Source organism: Suncus etruscus, chromosome 2 (genome assembly GCF_024139225.1).
Source record: "Suncus etruscus isolate mSunEtr1 chromosome 2, mSunEtr1.pri.cur, whole genome shotgun sequence".
Classification (NCBI taxonomy): Eukaryota; Metazoa; Chordata; class Mammalia; order Eulipotyphla; family Soricidae; genus Suncus; species Suncus etruscus.
In genome coordinates this window covers 8,089,618-8,104,316 of record NC_064849.1, presented here as the reverse complement: position 1 = coordinate 8,104,316, position 14,699 = coordinate 8,089,618, and the positions used below count along the sequence as shown (strand labels likewise).

Below are 14,699 nucleotides of genomic sequence, written 5' to 3'. Positions count from 1 at the left end.
GTGTGTGTGATCCCAGATGGGATCATTAACTCCAAAGATCAGTATGGGACATTTTATCCAATATCTGGTATTGATTTAGGTATATGGGACCTGGCAAGGAAGGGCATAAGGCTGCTGCCTAAGTAGAATGTCTGAGCCGCGTGGGAGGAACAAGCTCTTGTGTTAAATACTAATGGGAAGAAACTGAGCAGACGAGGTCAAGCTGGGCTCCCAGGGCTCTTCCCTACTATAGTAAGCAGAAAAGCGCAGAGTTCTCTCTGCATTATCCATTGTTGGCACTTCTAGATCTTACTAACCAATCTTCTTTGACAAGAAGGTAATACAAGAGGGTGGATTTGGGTAGATAAACAGAGTCATGGATTCCCATACCAGCTCTCCCACACTGACCAAATGCAGACAAGTTCCATCCTCTCTCCAGTTCTCCTCCATAGCAGAAAAAGGCTTCTATGTGGGTCTTCTGTGAAACGGGTGAAGTGGTACCACAAACCCACAGCCCTCTGTACATTCCCAGAGAGACTAACCATCTCCTCTTTCCTCCCATTTCTAAATCAAAGGGCAGTTCCTAAAAGTGCCAAATAGAATTCAGAACTGCATATGATACTGAGACCATCCACTGCCTACCCCGTGCACACACCACAGTCTCTTCTGTGAAGACTGTTCTGTGCCCTAGAAAGCGGCCTCCCCCATGTCACAATCTCTTGCTCATACTGCCGCTGAAAGGCAGCAGGGAAAGGTGATCAATAGCCAAACTGCCCTGTGCCTGCCCAATACCCAATGACCAATGCCCAGGGCAGGTGTTCTTTACTTCCTGCATTTCCCCCAGGAGGTCCAAGCCCTCAGAAGCTGCCGAGGAAGGGAGGCAGCCTCGTACAGATGGTGGGTCCCTGTATGCTCTGAGCTCTGGCTCCTGTTCATTTGTCAGAGCAATTTGAGCTCGTTTTGCAGAAACAGGAGCAACGCCACCTTGCTTCCTGGCTCTGCCACTAGGGACCTGAGCCCAGGGACCCAGGAGAGAAGATGCTGGTACCTGGAAAAGGAGCAGAAATGCAGAGGAGGAAGGCAGAGGAGTACAAATAGCGGTCATTGGGAGTGTTGCCCAAAGTCAGGCGAGAAGAGACACAGATATCAGGGTGCTCTTTGGGGCACCCAAGAACCACCTCTGTTATACAAACATGCTCTGCAAATCGCTTCATCAAAGTCAGACAAGGCAGGTGACTCAATTCAAGATGACACGATCCCAGGCAAGTCTCATTTATGTCGCTACTGACTAACCTCAAAACAGTAACAGGGCTCTTTTTGGGAGCTTTGATGAAGAGACTTGGGTATGCGGGTGCTATCAGTGAGATGGTCACCTCTTTCATGCCCTGAAAGTCCCCACCCCTCCCAAGGTAAAGAACTCGGGGCCCAGTAGCAGAAAGTTCCTTTCTCTGCCCCTCCATCAACCTCAGTGCACCCTCACTCGGGGCTTCCTGATCATCACCCTTGGCATTGACCAACCTCTCACCATCCTTCCTCTCTACCTGGAACTGCTGTCCATATGCTGGGCTCCATGTGCTGTGCAGAGAGATCCCATCTCTCTCAGATGTGTCCCCTGAAATCTGAAGCTAAGGACCCAAAGGGAAGGAAGGCTTTGCTGGCCTGTGCAGAGCAGGGATCTGGGCCCCACTGAAGAGGTTCAAAACCAACTTGACTGGTCAGAAGTTCTTCATTATCCCAGTGCTTGGGGGTGCTATCTGGATCTCCCCCATGGCACTTGCTCTCACTACAACTCTCCCATGGCCAACGATTCCCTTGAGCTAAAGACTAACTAGCTCTGTCAACTTGTAGCTGACCCAACTTCCACCAGAAAACACGTCCAGAGCCCTATTGGCCAAGTGAATCCCACACTTCTGTGGCCACTGAGGAAAGGCCAGACCCCACGTCCGAGCAGCACCAATTTCTGAAGGGACCTTTCTGCCCCTTCCCAGGGACTCCGTGCCTAGCCAAGATGTGGATGGACAGAAGATCCTGAGGCTCTAGTGCAGAGATGGGTCTGATAGGGAGATAAGGAGATTCCCATGTGAAGCACACACCCTCAAGTCCTGCCGCCTGGTCCTGAGAACACTGGGGCCATGTCTCAAAGCCCAGTCAGTGCTGGAGGGGAGCACCTAGACCTCAACATTCAGTAGGGAGAATGTGGTGAAGATGCTTTCACCAGGATGTGTGTTGATCTCTGGCCGGCAGGCAACCGCTGTGCGCAGAATCCTAGATATACTGCAGGCCCTGGGCTCCAGCTCTTCTGAGCAGTGGCTACACTTGCACAACAGTGGCTGCAATCCTCTCTCACAGATGGAGTCCAGACTGAGCTACAAAGCTCAAACATGGGGGTTTGGAGGGAAGGCTTCTACAGACACTAGTGGAGGTCATACACCCATGCCTCAGCTCTCCATTCAAGGCCAGCACCTCATCCACAGGCCTGGAAGCAAAATCAAGATGGCAGCTCACAAGAGAAGGCCGGATTCCAGAACCAGGTGGGCCTTCTTGAACCACCACTGAGATCCCTGAGACTCCCTAACCTTGGAACCTTGCACCAAATTTTCTGACTCTAACGTTGAACTCTCACATCTTTCTTTCTCTCTCTTGTAGAGGAGTGAAAGGGGGGGGGGAGAGAGAGAGAGAGAGAGAGAGAGAGAGAGAGAGAGATGGAGCTTTGACTCCCATCACAGGCCCTGCTGTCCGCTTTGCATACACAAATGAGCTGCTGGAGGTCACTGGGAAGGGGAAGGGAACGGGCTGATTAATTCCCAGTTGCTCCTCCGCTCCACAAACAAGGCTGTTTAGTTAGTGCCAGCACACGTCCTGAGAGACAGGCCTCACTCTGAAGGTGTAGACCAGCGCGTGGGATTCTGCAGAGCGATGGGGGGATCGCTATGCCCAAGGCTGCATATGCCCTTCTCCTGCTCTGAGGCCCAAACAGGTCTATGCCAACCCCTACTGCCTCCATTACCTGCACTTTCTGCACCTTTGCTCTTTCTCTCCCCCTCCAGAATCTAGGACTCCTGGGGGTGAGGAAATTGCAGACAGACTGACCTGTGCCTGTGGACTGGGGCTGGAAGCACCTCGGACTCAGCCCAGAAGTACTGTAAGAGCACTTTGTTCTGATAAGGACACAGGAATAGAAGGGCCCGCCAGTGGAGACTTAACAGTGGAGGACCTCAGCCTGCATTCATCCTCCTCTTCACCACTACACTGAATCCTCAATGAGGTTCCTCCACCCTTTCCTCTGCATGGAGCTTGACTTCATCCTCTGGTCCTCGACTGAGCATGCTCAGTGGGCTCCTTCATGAATATGCATGAGGCCCCTGAAAACCTACCAGTGGTCCTCAAACTATGGCCCGCAGGCCACATATTGTATTTGATCTGTTTTGTTTCTTCATTGCAAAATGAGATTATGCAGTGTGCATAAGAATTCGTTCATAAGTTTTGTTTTTATTATAGTCAGACCCTCCAATGGTCAGAGGGACAGTGAACTGGCCCCCTGTTTAAAAAGTTTGAGGACCCCTGAAACTGTGACAGTCCTCCACATCTGCTGAGCCTGTCTCCCTCTCCTGGAAGCTGTGGCCCCACCGTGTGGTGGCCATGCTTCCATGCTTCCATCCTTCCATCCTTCTATTGTTCCATCTTTCCATCCTGTCTTTCCAGCCTTCCATTCTCGGTCCTTCCATCCTTCCATTCTCTGTCCTTCAGTCCTTCTATCGTCCTGTCCTTCCACCCTTTTGTTGTTCTGTCCTTCCATCCCCCATCCTTCCATCCTTCTGTCATTCTGTCCTTCCATCCTTCCATCCTTCTCTTTCCATCCTTCCATCCTTCTCTTTCCATCCTTCCATCCTTCCATCCTTCCATCCTCCTATCCTTCCATCCTATCTATCCTTCTGTACTGCCATCCTTCTGTTCTGCTGTCCTTCCATCCTTCTGTTCTGACTTTCCCTGCTGCCTTTCTTTCCAGCTTCCCTGGTGTCATTGCCAATAGGGCTCCCTCTCACCTCCACCCATTTCCACATTGGCAGGAAGCTGTGCCCAACACACAGACCACTGCACTCTGCTCCCACGCAGCCTGTGGGAGAGTCAGCAGGGCAGAGTAGGTATGCAGGCAGCCCAGCTGCAGGCCCCTGTTGCTGGGCACCACAGCTCTGTTAGAAAGGAACCGAGAGAGCCTAGGGCCTGGGGAGGCCCAAGGTCCAGGACAGCCCAAGGAGGAAGCCCAGGGTCTGGGGGTGCCCAAAGTCTGGGAGAGCTCACTGCCTTAAAGACCACAAACCTTAAGCCCAAGCTGTGTTCCAAGCTCCTGTGTGTGTGTGTGGCTAGCTCAGAGGCTCAACAGCAACCCTGGCAGCCCTCAATAAGGCAGCTTCTGAGGGGGGTGACTCTAGACATTCCCAACATCCTCCCTCTCCCTGCCCCCCTCCGCACAGTCTCATTCCAGAAACTACCTCAGGAAGTAAAAGCCCCAGTGAGTTTAGGACTCACCTCATCAATAATCTCCCTTGGCTCATGACCAAGACCAAGGGACTTGTTTGCCCCCCTCCACAGGCCCTCAGAACCTGACCCTCACACTGGACCCCCAATCCCACCCTAGACTGAGCCTCTTCAACTTAGTCAGTCCTCTGGCTCCAGCCCAGTGCTCCACCAGGACATTCTGGAGTTCTGAGCTTGGAAGGACATTTTGCAAAGAAACAAGGAGGGGCTGGTACCCCAAGATGGAGAGCAAATGGAGGCCGAGTCCTGCCCGCTCCAAAGGCACTGGAGGCAGCGAATTGCAGGCATAGCCCCTCCAGGAGCAGAGTCAGGAGAAAGCAGAGCTTCGTGGCGGGGTCCAGCTCTGGAGGGACTAGCTGGAGGCTGACTTATCCAGATAATTGTCTCATCCCCCGGCTACACTCCACCAATGTAGAAAGAGCTTCATCGGGGACCATCTTGCTTTAACAACCGCTGCGCATAATTCAGGGGGAAAAGATCTCCTAATGGCCCTCCATTCAAAGGGTTTAGAAGGAGCAGTGGGGGGTGCATTTAAATGATAATGAAGCCGTGGCAGGCTCTGGGCAGGCCCAGATTCCCTAATGGGAGAGTTCTCGCTGGGCTCCGGCTTTGAGAAGAGAATGTCAGAAAAATGAGACCCAGAATGAAAAGTCATCTTTGGTGACCCGAATCTCTGATGGAGATGCTCCTTTGTGAACCAAATGGAGCGGGAGAAAGGCCCGAAACCTCCACCCTCCGCCAGCCAGGGCTCCCCCACCCCACACCCTGCCTTCTTCCCCCTTGACAAGGCCACTTCTCCCTCTGATTAAAAGCCTCATCTGAGAGACAAACCAGTCTTCTAGGCAGCGCTGCCCTGTGTGGAAGGCCAGTGCTTTCTCCAAGGAAAGACCCCAAGAGGGATGAATTCTCTGCCCTCTCAGTTGGATGCAGGAGTGCAACACCAGGCATTCCCTGCTTCCTCAGAAGAAGGGCCGCTCACGACTGGATAACAGGCAGAGAGGGGGAGGAATAGCAGGACCTTTGCCCAAACCATATGGCATGAGGACTGGCTGTAGGGGAACAGCAGGATGCCAGCCAGTATTGTAAGTCCCAAGGACTAACCACAGTGACACCCCACCCACCCTGATTGCAGAGTTCATAGAAAAGCTTTAGCCTGATTAGGAATTTATTAGCCCATACCCCTTCCTGCCAGATGTAAGCCAGATAATCCCAATGCAGGCTATGGCAGCCTTGGAGGAGACCGATCTGGTTTCACCTGGGAGCACCACCCTCCAATAAAGACCCAGCTGGTCAAATCTTTATTTTAGTTTATTTTATTGTTTTTTGAGGGGGCTACACCTGGCGGCACACAGAATTTACTCTTGGCTCTGTGCTCAGAGATCTCTCCTGGCAGGCTCAGGGGACCATATGGAATGCCTGAGATAGAACCCAGCTCCATTCCAGGTCGGCTGCATGCAAGGCAAACACCCTATCGCTGTGCTATCTCTCAGGTCCCCTGGCTGATCAAATCTGTCTCTGCCTCTTCTGTCTTGCCACCTTTCACTGGGAGGCACAGGCTTAGCCCTCAAAGCCCCCAGCCCAAGTGAAAGCCCTTTGTGAGTTCCTCATTAGGACACAGCATCCCTGCCAAGGCAATCCCCATTGGGCATTCTATGCATGGAGGGATCAAGGAATGTCAGGATGATTAGCATAGGGGGAGTCCAAGGCAGCCCAAAAGGTTCCCACCCCCAAACCAGAAGATGGCAAAGGATATGGGAGGAAAGTATGCAGGGAAAGATGTTCTAGAGGGGGAAAGGACTCTCTGAAACCCACCTCTGGAAGGACAGACCAGAGTACCCCATCTCCACCCCCATACCCCAACTTGCACCCGCCCCTTCTTTCACTAACAAAAGCATAGTGGGGGTGTCAGAGCGATAGATAGCGTGGCGGGAAGGGCATTTTTCTTGCCAGAGGCCAACCCAAGTTCAATCCCTGGTATCCCATGGGGTCCCCTGAATCCCACCAGGAATGATTCCTGAGTCTAGAACCAGGAGTAATCTCTGAGCATCTCTGGGTGTGGCCCCTAAAACAAAAGCACAGAAAGAAAGACAGAAAACTGAGTGTGCTCACAGCACTTCTTCCTGATCAAGAATCCCCAGGCCCATCGGTGACTCCTGGGATATGAGCTGGAAGAGTGGATGAGCCCCGGTCCCTCGGCATCTCTTGCCAAGTGCTCCCCAATAAGGTTCCCTGAGTCAGTGCTCAAACCCAACCACCTCGAGCAGTCTTTTTTTTTTTTTTTTTGATTTTTGGGCCACACCCGGTAACGCTCAGGGGTTACTCCTGGCTATGTGCTCAGAAGTTGCTCCTGGCTTGGGGGACCATATGGGACACCGGGGGATCTAACCGAGGTCCGTCCAAGGCTAGCGCAGGCAAGGCAGGCACCTTACCTTTAGCGCCACCGCCCGGCCCCTCACCTCGAGCAGTCTTGAAGTTGCAAAATGAGCTCCAGAATTTCTCTGCTAAGATTCAGTTGGGATCCTTTCCCCATCTCTATCTGAGACAACCCCTAACCCCATCCCCACCTGCTCTTCTCCACACAGTGGGTGCCACCTCCCAATACCTGCCTGCACCATCTTGCCTGGCCAGTCGAATTACAAGATTCAAAAGACAATTTCCAAGCCCATGGAGAACTCTCCTCTCCTCTCTTCTGGTGACCAAGCTGCACAGCATGCTTCGGTCCCAAAGTTCAACTTTTTCAGAACTAGTTGAATGACTGGCTCCCATTAAACCCTGGTCTTGAAGTATTACTATTCAGGAAATTCAAGCAACAGGCCCCTTGAAAATGCACATTCCTGCTCCACAAAGCCCTGTATTGTTTGCTTCAGGGACTAGGGACTGGTTTCCAGTAAAGTTGCTTCAGGGAGTGCCACAGTTCACGCTCCCAAAACTCATAATCTGCTAAGTGGTCAGAGGGGTTGTTTCCACATGTCTTCAAGAGGGTTCGATTGCAGGAGGCTTGGGCACAGTTACACATGAGGTGGAAACTTAGTTCACCAGGGGGCGCAAGAAGGAGATATCGGTGACCACATAGAGGCCAATGAAGGCGTCTATCTCCTGTGAATCTCACAAATATGTATGGCAAACAGGTATGATCCCACAAACATCCCTAGTGTGTGTCCTGTCATGTCTATATCATGTGGCTAGCTGGGCTTTGTGTTGACTCTGGGACCTTTCTTAAATGAGGAGACAGAATCTAAGAGAAGTTGATTCTTGGCCAAGGTCTCACACACAGTTCATGAAGAAGCCAACTGCAGCTCCCAGGCTGTAAAGCCAGACTTCTGCATTACTCTATGATGCTCTGGCTTCTAGCAGATACATGGAAGGTATGAGCTAGCTAGGACATGCATCATGTGTGGGTCCAGATTTCTCTGAAGCATAGGGTCCTCCCAGCCACATGGCACTCAGGAGTCACTGCTGGTACTGCAGCCTCTGCTCCCAGGTCTGTGTGTGCTCCTATGTTTTCCAAATGGTGAACCCTGAGTTCTCGAAAGAGGCTCCTATGATGCTCAAGGTGGGTGTCCTCTGCCCAGTAGAACCACACATCATGTGGTCCCCAACATCCAGCTTCTTTGCAACTAGAAAACTGGGAGATGTCAGCAGTGAGAAATGGGGCACACTGTGCCCTGAGGGCCATGAATTTGTCTAAAATCTCCTCCAGGAGTTTTTTTTTTTAATTTTCAGGTGCAGGATGCTTTGATGGCAGTGAGACGAGCTACTGGCCCAGTGCTCCTCTCCCCCTTGCATTTCCTGATGCCATGTTGATGCCATATAACACTCTCCAACAGCTCCTTCTCTGCCTGAGAAAGTGTTCTTCAAGGGATGGGTGTCCAGATAGACAGGAACCTTCTAGTGGCCCGCCCAGATACCAAAACACTAGAATGTCCATCCAGTTACTGTCATTTTTTTCCCTCTTCCTTTGTCTTTTCCCTGAAGTGAATGGGACTCAGGAACCAAAACAGAATCTGCAATTGACCCTCACAGAGTCTCGCCTAAACCAGTGCTCAATTAAATGATTGTGTTGGGAAGGAATGAGGTTAGCAAATATAATGGGCCCCGCTACCAAAGTGACACCCCACTCAAGAGACACCCACCTCCCCACCAGCACAACAAGATGAGGGAAGGAAACTATCTTAGTATTTATTCAGCCAATCCATCAGGGTGTGGCTAGCAAGAGCACAAACAGCTTCCAGCTCCCACTGCAGGGAAAAGGCTCTTCTAGAGACACTGGGAGGGCAAAGCTTGACATATGAGCCACCACATCTTCATCCTGGCCCTGGGGAGGCTTTGCCCATCAATCCAGAACTTTCCTGTTCTTCGGATAAATCCTTCCCAACATAAGCTTTGACTCATCAGAATTGCAAGCACAAAGTACTCCCTTTGCAGGTTCTCTGACTTGAGTCTGATTCCACTCAGCTTCAGCAGCCTCATTAGCAACCTCAGCAAGCAGCCAAGTTACCCAGGCCAACATGGTCAGAACCCACTAGTCGTTGCATCTCAGTTCTCACCTCTCTGCTACTCTGGTCTGGTCCATGAACTCTGGAGAAATAACACACCTGAAGTGACCCGTAGATTGGCCTCATTGTGCTCAGCTCTATTTCTTAACCAACTCTGGGCCAACACAAGCAGTAAGTACCTCACTTCTTTCCCATTTACTTCTTGTACCAACCGAGGCAAATTGACGTCATGTTTCAAGCTGATTGTGAAGAAAATTCTTCCTGGGTTAAACTCTCCCCTCTAAAAAGTGACAATGATTGGAGTTTGTTGCCACTGTTCTTTAGTAACCTCCAGCCTATGAAATCATCATGTTCTTCTAACAGTGAGCACAAGGCGGTTTCTCATTCTTACTCCAACAAATGAGGAAGAAAATAATCTATTTCCTGAATAATCTATTTTTCCAGGGCCAGAGCAATAGCACAGCAGATAGGGCATTTGCCTTGCATACGGCCAACCCAGGTTCAATCCCCAACAACCAATATGGTTCCTAGAGCACTGCCAGGAATGACCCCTGAGTGCAGAGCCAGAAGTAACCCTGAGCACCATTAGATGTGAAAAAAAATCAGTTTTCCCTTAATTAATGATTTTTAAATGTCAAGTGACACACAGTATATATATTTTCAAGAAAATGAAGAAAAACTCAATAGATTTCCAAAGCATTCATTTGTAGACGATATCTTAAAAGCCAAATTTTAATACCTCTGAGATATAAATGTAAGCATGTCCCTTAATCTTGGCATGGCAAACCAGAATTGTATCTGACATTTTTTTTAGTTTTAAAATCCTAAGATTTTCAGATGTAGGAAAATGTCCACCTCATTCCATTATGAGAACTTCAAAAAGATCACAAAATGAAGGGTGCATGAAAAAGTTAGATAAATCCTAGAAAAGGCTGTGGGAGAAATGATAAGGATCAGGAGAGGACTCAAAAGGACACAAAAACAATTCAAACTACAAATGGAAAAACAACTGGATCACAAAACTAGAGACACAAAAACAACCAAAACCATGGTCAAACCAGAAACAGAGGCTCAGGGAAAGATGTCCAAAGGCTGGGAACAGTGAGGCTGCCCGATTGTTCTCAACCAATAACTGAAGTCTCAGATGGGCATGCGCTATGCCATTAAAACCCTCAACAGAGGCACAAGAACAACCCAGATGATGCCAAAATAATCCAACCAATTGGGCTGCAAAGATAGCACAGTGGTAGGATGTTTGCCTTGTACACAGCAGATCCAGGACAGATGGTGATTTGAATACCAACATTTCATATGGTCCTCCGAGCCTGCCAGGATCGATTTTTGAGCACAGAGCCAGGAGTGCCACAGGGTGTGACCCAAAAAACAACAACAACAACAACAAATTCAGCCAATCACTTCACCTGCCTACTCAACCTAATCTTGATAGGTAGAGGAAGATTACCTCGCAGAGGTTTTCTCTGACTGTTTCCCAATGCCACCGGTTAATGCGTGCTTCTTCTAGAACATTCTGAAACCAAGAGTGGAAGTCAAGTGGCTGGTGCAAGGTACATTCGCTCCCCGCCTTCATGTGTGGATTTGCGTATGTGTATGCACATGTATGCTCACGTGGACCTGTTACAAACTCTGCACTGGGGTTGGGTAGAGGAGCTACAGTCCAAGTCCCTCCCATCTCACCCAGCTTGTCTGATTCTCACTGGCCTGACAGCTCTGCCAATTAATGCAGCTCCCAATTGCTACTCCACCCCGCTAATATTCGCTCCAGGCATCCCCAGGTCCTGAAATCTGAATACCCACTGAGAGTGCAAAGTTTTATTTATGCCTTAAGATTATTTTTCCCCTTTCATTTGACCAACGTGCCTCCGACAGTGACAGGTACATAATAAGTACTCAGTAAATGCATGCTGATTGAATTTCACTCTGTCTTATGTAGCTGCAAAAAATATAAATAAATAAAAAACCAACAAAGTCTCTTAGTATTGCTTTCATTTCAGAGCTATTGATTCAATTATTCTCCCTCCCATCTTCCATGCAGCAGGCCGCCCCTCCCCTGGGCACGCCTGCATTCGTGGTGTCTGCACTTGTCTTCCATTTGTGTCAAACTGAGCTAATTATTATTCCTGCTACCTCACCCCTCCCACCCCAATAATGTTGCCCATGCTGTGGAGATGGCCCTATCTCCTGCCGACATCGCTTGTAGCTCTTCAGCAGCCTGTTGTACCATGGGTGACAGGACGATTAAGAATGTCAGCCTTCAATGCATGAGGAACTTATGTAAAGCTACTAGGGTCATCTGAGGTAAAACCGGTGGCAGCAGCAAAGGGGAATACCGGCTGAGCCAACAGGATTGCCTCCGAACAAATGTTAATAGGGGAAGAGAAATTACTTATTCATTCTCAGGGCAGAAGGCAGCCAAAGAGGGAGAAAAAAAATGAACCCAAAACAAAGCAAAAAACAGCGACGTGATTTCGACTGAATTTAGAAGGTACTAGAGACATCATTATAGCACCAAAGAATTGAGGCCATAGTTAGACTTCTACAGAGTTGAATTGACATGGGGATGGGTGGGTGGATGGGTGTGTGGATGGGTGGGTGATTGGATAGATAGATGGACAGATGGGTAGGTGCATGGGTGGGTGGATAGTTGGGTGGATAAAGGTTAGATGTCTGCAGTGTTGAGCAGGAACAGTGATGGGTAGATGGACAGATGGATGGGTGGATAGATAGGTGAATGGATAACTGAAGATTGGATTTATGCAGTATTGAACAGAAGTGGTGATAGGTGAAGGAATGGGTGGATGGGCAAGCTATGCTAGCACAGTCAGCTGAAAGCCTCATACCCCCATTCCAGTGAGACCAAGCCCCAACAGAGAAGAAAGTTGACAGCAAGCAACTACCCAATCTAGTACCCAGTGGTATCTCCAAGGAGGTTTGTATCCTCTGGCATTCCTCCAAAGAGGAAAACAATCCAGGTTCACAATGATTCGTTTTGAGCACGTTGGGGCTGTAAGAAAGGCAGAAAGCGGGCCAGAGAAATAGAATGGAGGTAAAGGTGTTTGCCTTCATGCAGAAGGATGGTGGTTCGAATCCCAGTATCCCATATGGTCCCCTGAGCCTGCCAGGAGCGATTTCTGAGTGTAGATCCAGGAGTAACTCCTGAGCACTGCCGGGTCTGATCCAAAAAACAAACAAGCAAACAAACAAACAAAGGCAGAAAGACCCTGGATGTACCACCGCAAAGAGGAAGCTTACTTGGAACAAGCTAACACATCTGTCCCTGTGGATTCTGTGAGCAGGGTCAACTGCTAGCCATGGAATAATATTCTGACTAAACCCTGAGGCCCAGTTCTGGAGCATTGTGCTGGGAAAGGGGATCTTCCCAGTGAAGAGGCATCTCCATGGGCTGCATGGCAGAGGTGGCCTGCGGCCTCCCCATGGAGGAAATCAACACTTTCTTCCATGTCTGGAGAGAGTCAGAGCTGTCCAGTTCCAGGGAAGGTGAGAGGACTTGGGCTTTGAGACAGTAGCCAGGGGAGAAGGGCCAGCCCTACTCACATCACGTGGAGGTTCCCACTTCCTGGAGCCCGATTCGGCCTGGCCAATCTGCTCAGGGGCTGCAAGGATACTCATCACGGGTGTCCTGCTGGAAATCACCTCCCATGATTAGTGCGCAATGACTCAGGAAGGTCATGAGAGACGTTTCTAGGATTAATGCATGAGCAGCTGGAAAAGAGCATTGATTGTGCCTGAGAGCGGGTTTATGGGCCTGCTGTTGAGTCTGCCTGGCCGAGTGTGGACAGGAATGGCTGGGAGGAGCGGCTGCCATGTCTGGGTCCTCTGGGGTAGAAGCCAGGCATCAGGAATGGTAAGGGAGAGACAATCTGCATCTCTGAGACACTTGCTCATGGCCAGATCCTGGCCTCTCTCCCCTCCCAGAACCAGCTTCCACATGTTCCACCCCTCTGAGCCCCATCTTACTGAAGTGTCTCATGAATTCAGGGGCCCGTGTCCACTGCTGCAAATACTTTCAACATTCATATCCTGCCCAACACTTTCCTCCATGTGAGTGAAGTGAAGAAACAAATGATGACAGAATTAGGATACGCAGACTGACATCTGGGTCCCTGCAGGAACTCTGAGTTGGACCACAGGCGCCATGCACACACATCTCCACAGTTCATCCTTCAATCATGAAACCCTGGGCCAGTGAGTGAACCAATCTGCCAGTGCATTCACACTACATGGGTGCGCACACACAGACACACATGCATACATGTGCACACGTGTCTGCCAATGAGAAAAAAATTGCTTCTCAGTTGAGAAGTTGTTCTAGATAATCATTATCATCAGTCTTGCTACATGTGTCAGTGCTGACTATGCAACTATGAGGCACAAAATTGGAGCTGCTGCTCTGGGAGGGAAGAATTCCTAGTTGTGGGAAGTGATTCCCTCAAATGCAAAGGGAAACATGTCCCTTGAGAAAATAGTAGAGGGGTTGGAGCAATAAACAGAATAGAAGTAGAGAGGGGAGGCACTTGCCTTACATGTGGCTGACCTAGGTTCTATTTCCCAGCATCCCATATGGTACCCTGAACACCATCTGGAATAATTCCTAAATGCAGGGTCAGGAATTAGTTCCAAGCTTCTCCGTGTGTGTGTGTGTGTGTGTGTGTGTGTGTGTGTGTGTGTGTGTGTGTGTGTGTGTGTGTGTGAGAGAGAGAGAGAGAGAGAGAGAGAGAGAGAGAGAGAGAGAAATAAAGGACAGAAGAAAGAAAAAGGAAAAAAGGGAAGGGAAAGGAAGGGAAGGGAAGGAAAGGAAAGGAAAGATAGGGAATGGAAAGAAATGAAAGGAAAGGGGAAAGGGGAAAGGGAAAGGGAAGAGGAAATAAAAAGGTAAGAGGAAAAGAGAAGGAAAGGGAAGGGGAAATGAAAAGGAAAGGGAAGGGAAAAGGCAAAGGGAAGGGAGGGAAGGGGAGGGAAGGTAAGGGAAAGGAAAGGGTGGGGAGGGAAGGGAAGGAAAGGGAAGGGAAAGGAAGGGGAGGGGAGGAAAGGGAAGGGAAAGGAAAGGGTGGGGAGGAAAGGGAAGGGAACAGAAGGGAAGGGGTGGGAAGGGAAGGGAAGGGAAGGGAGAAGGAGGAGAGGGAAGGGGTGGAAAGGGAAGTGAAGGGAAGGGAAGGGAATACTAAATACCAGCAACGGGAACAAGTTTGCCTTTCTGCCTGGAAGTGACTCAGTAATTGAAGAAATATGCAGTTCCCACCACAAAGACAAGAAGTTTAAGTCCTTTCTTCCTACTTTATTACCTATCCAGTTCACTATAAATTGTGTTTGTCCTTGGCAATTCCTAACCACAGCCACCATTTGTCAGTGTTTAAACAAACAAACTCTCGGTGCAATGTTGAGTAAAATCAAGAATGTTTTCTGCAGAAACCCAAGTCATTGTTTTCTTTATCCCATTCAGCAGGGATTGAAGAACAGCTAGAAGGAGTAAAAAAATTCTCCCTCACAGGCGCCTCAGTCAATATGAGACTCCTTTGCTTTCTTCTCATTCTCTAAGGGAGGGATCATCAAACTACAGCCCACAGGCCACATGCAGCCTGCCTAGGACATTTATCTGGCCTCCAGGTGTTTCTGTCACTGCTGTCTGTCCTGCTTAGATGCCAACTCCTC

At 49.6% G+C, this 14,699-nt stretch overlaps 1 protein-coding gene across 2 annotated transcripts in view; it reads right to left on the bottom strand.

Moving 5' to 3' along the window:
• RBFOX1 (RNA binding fox-1 homolog 1) overlaps positions 1 to 14,699 on the bottom strand; it is a 986,153-nt gene that overhangs the window by 823,631 nt on the left and 147,823 nt on the right. The window lies entirely within an intron of this gene.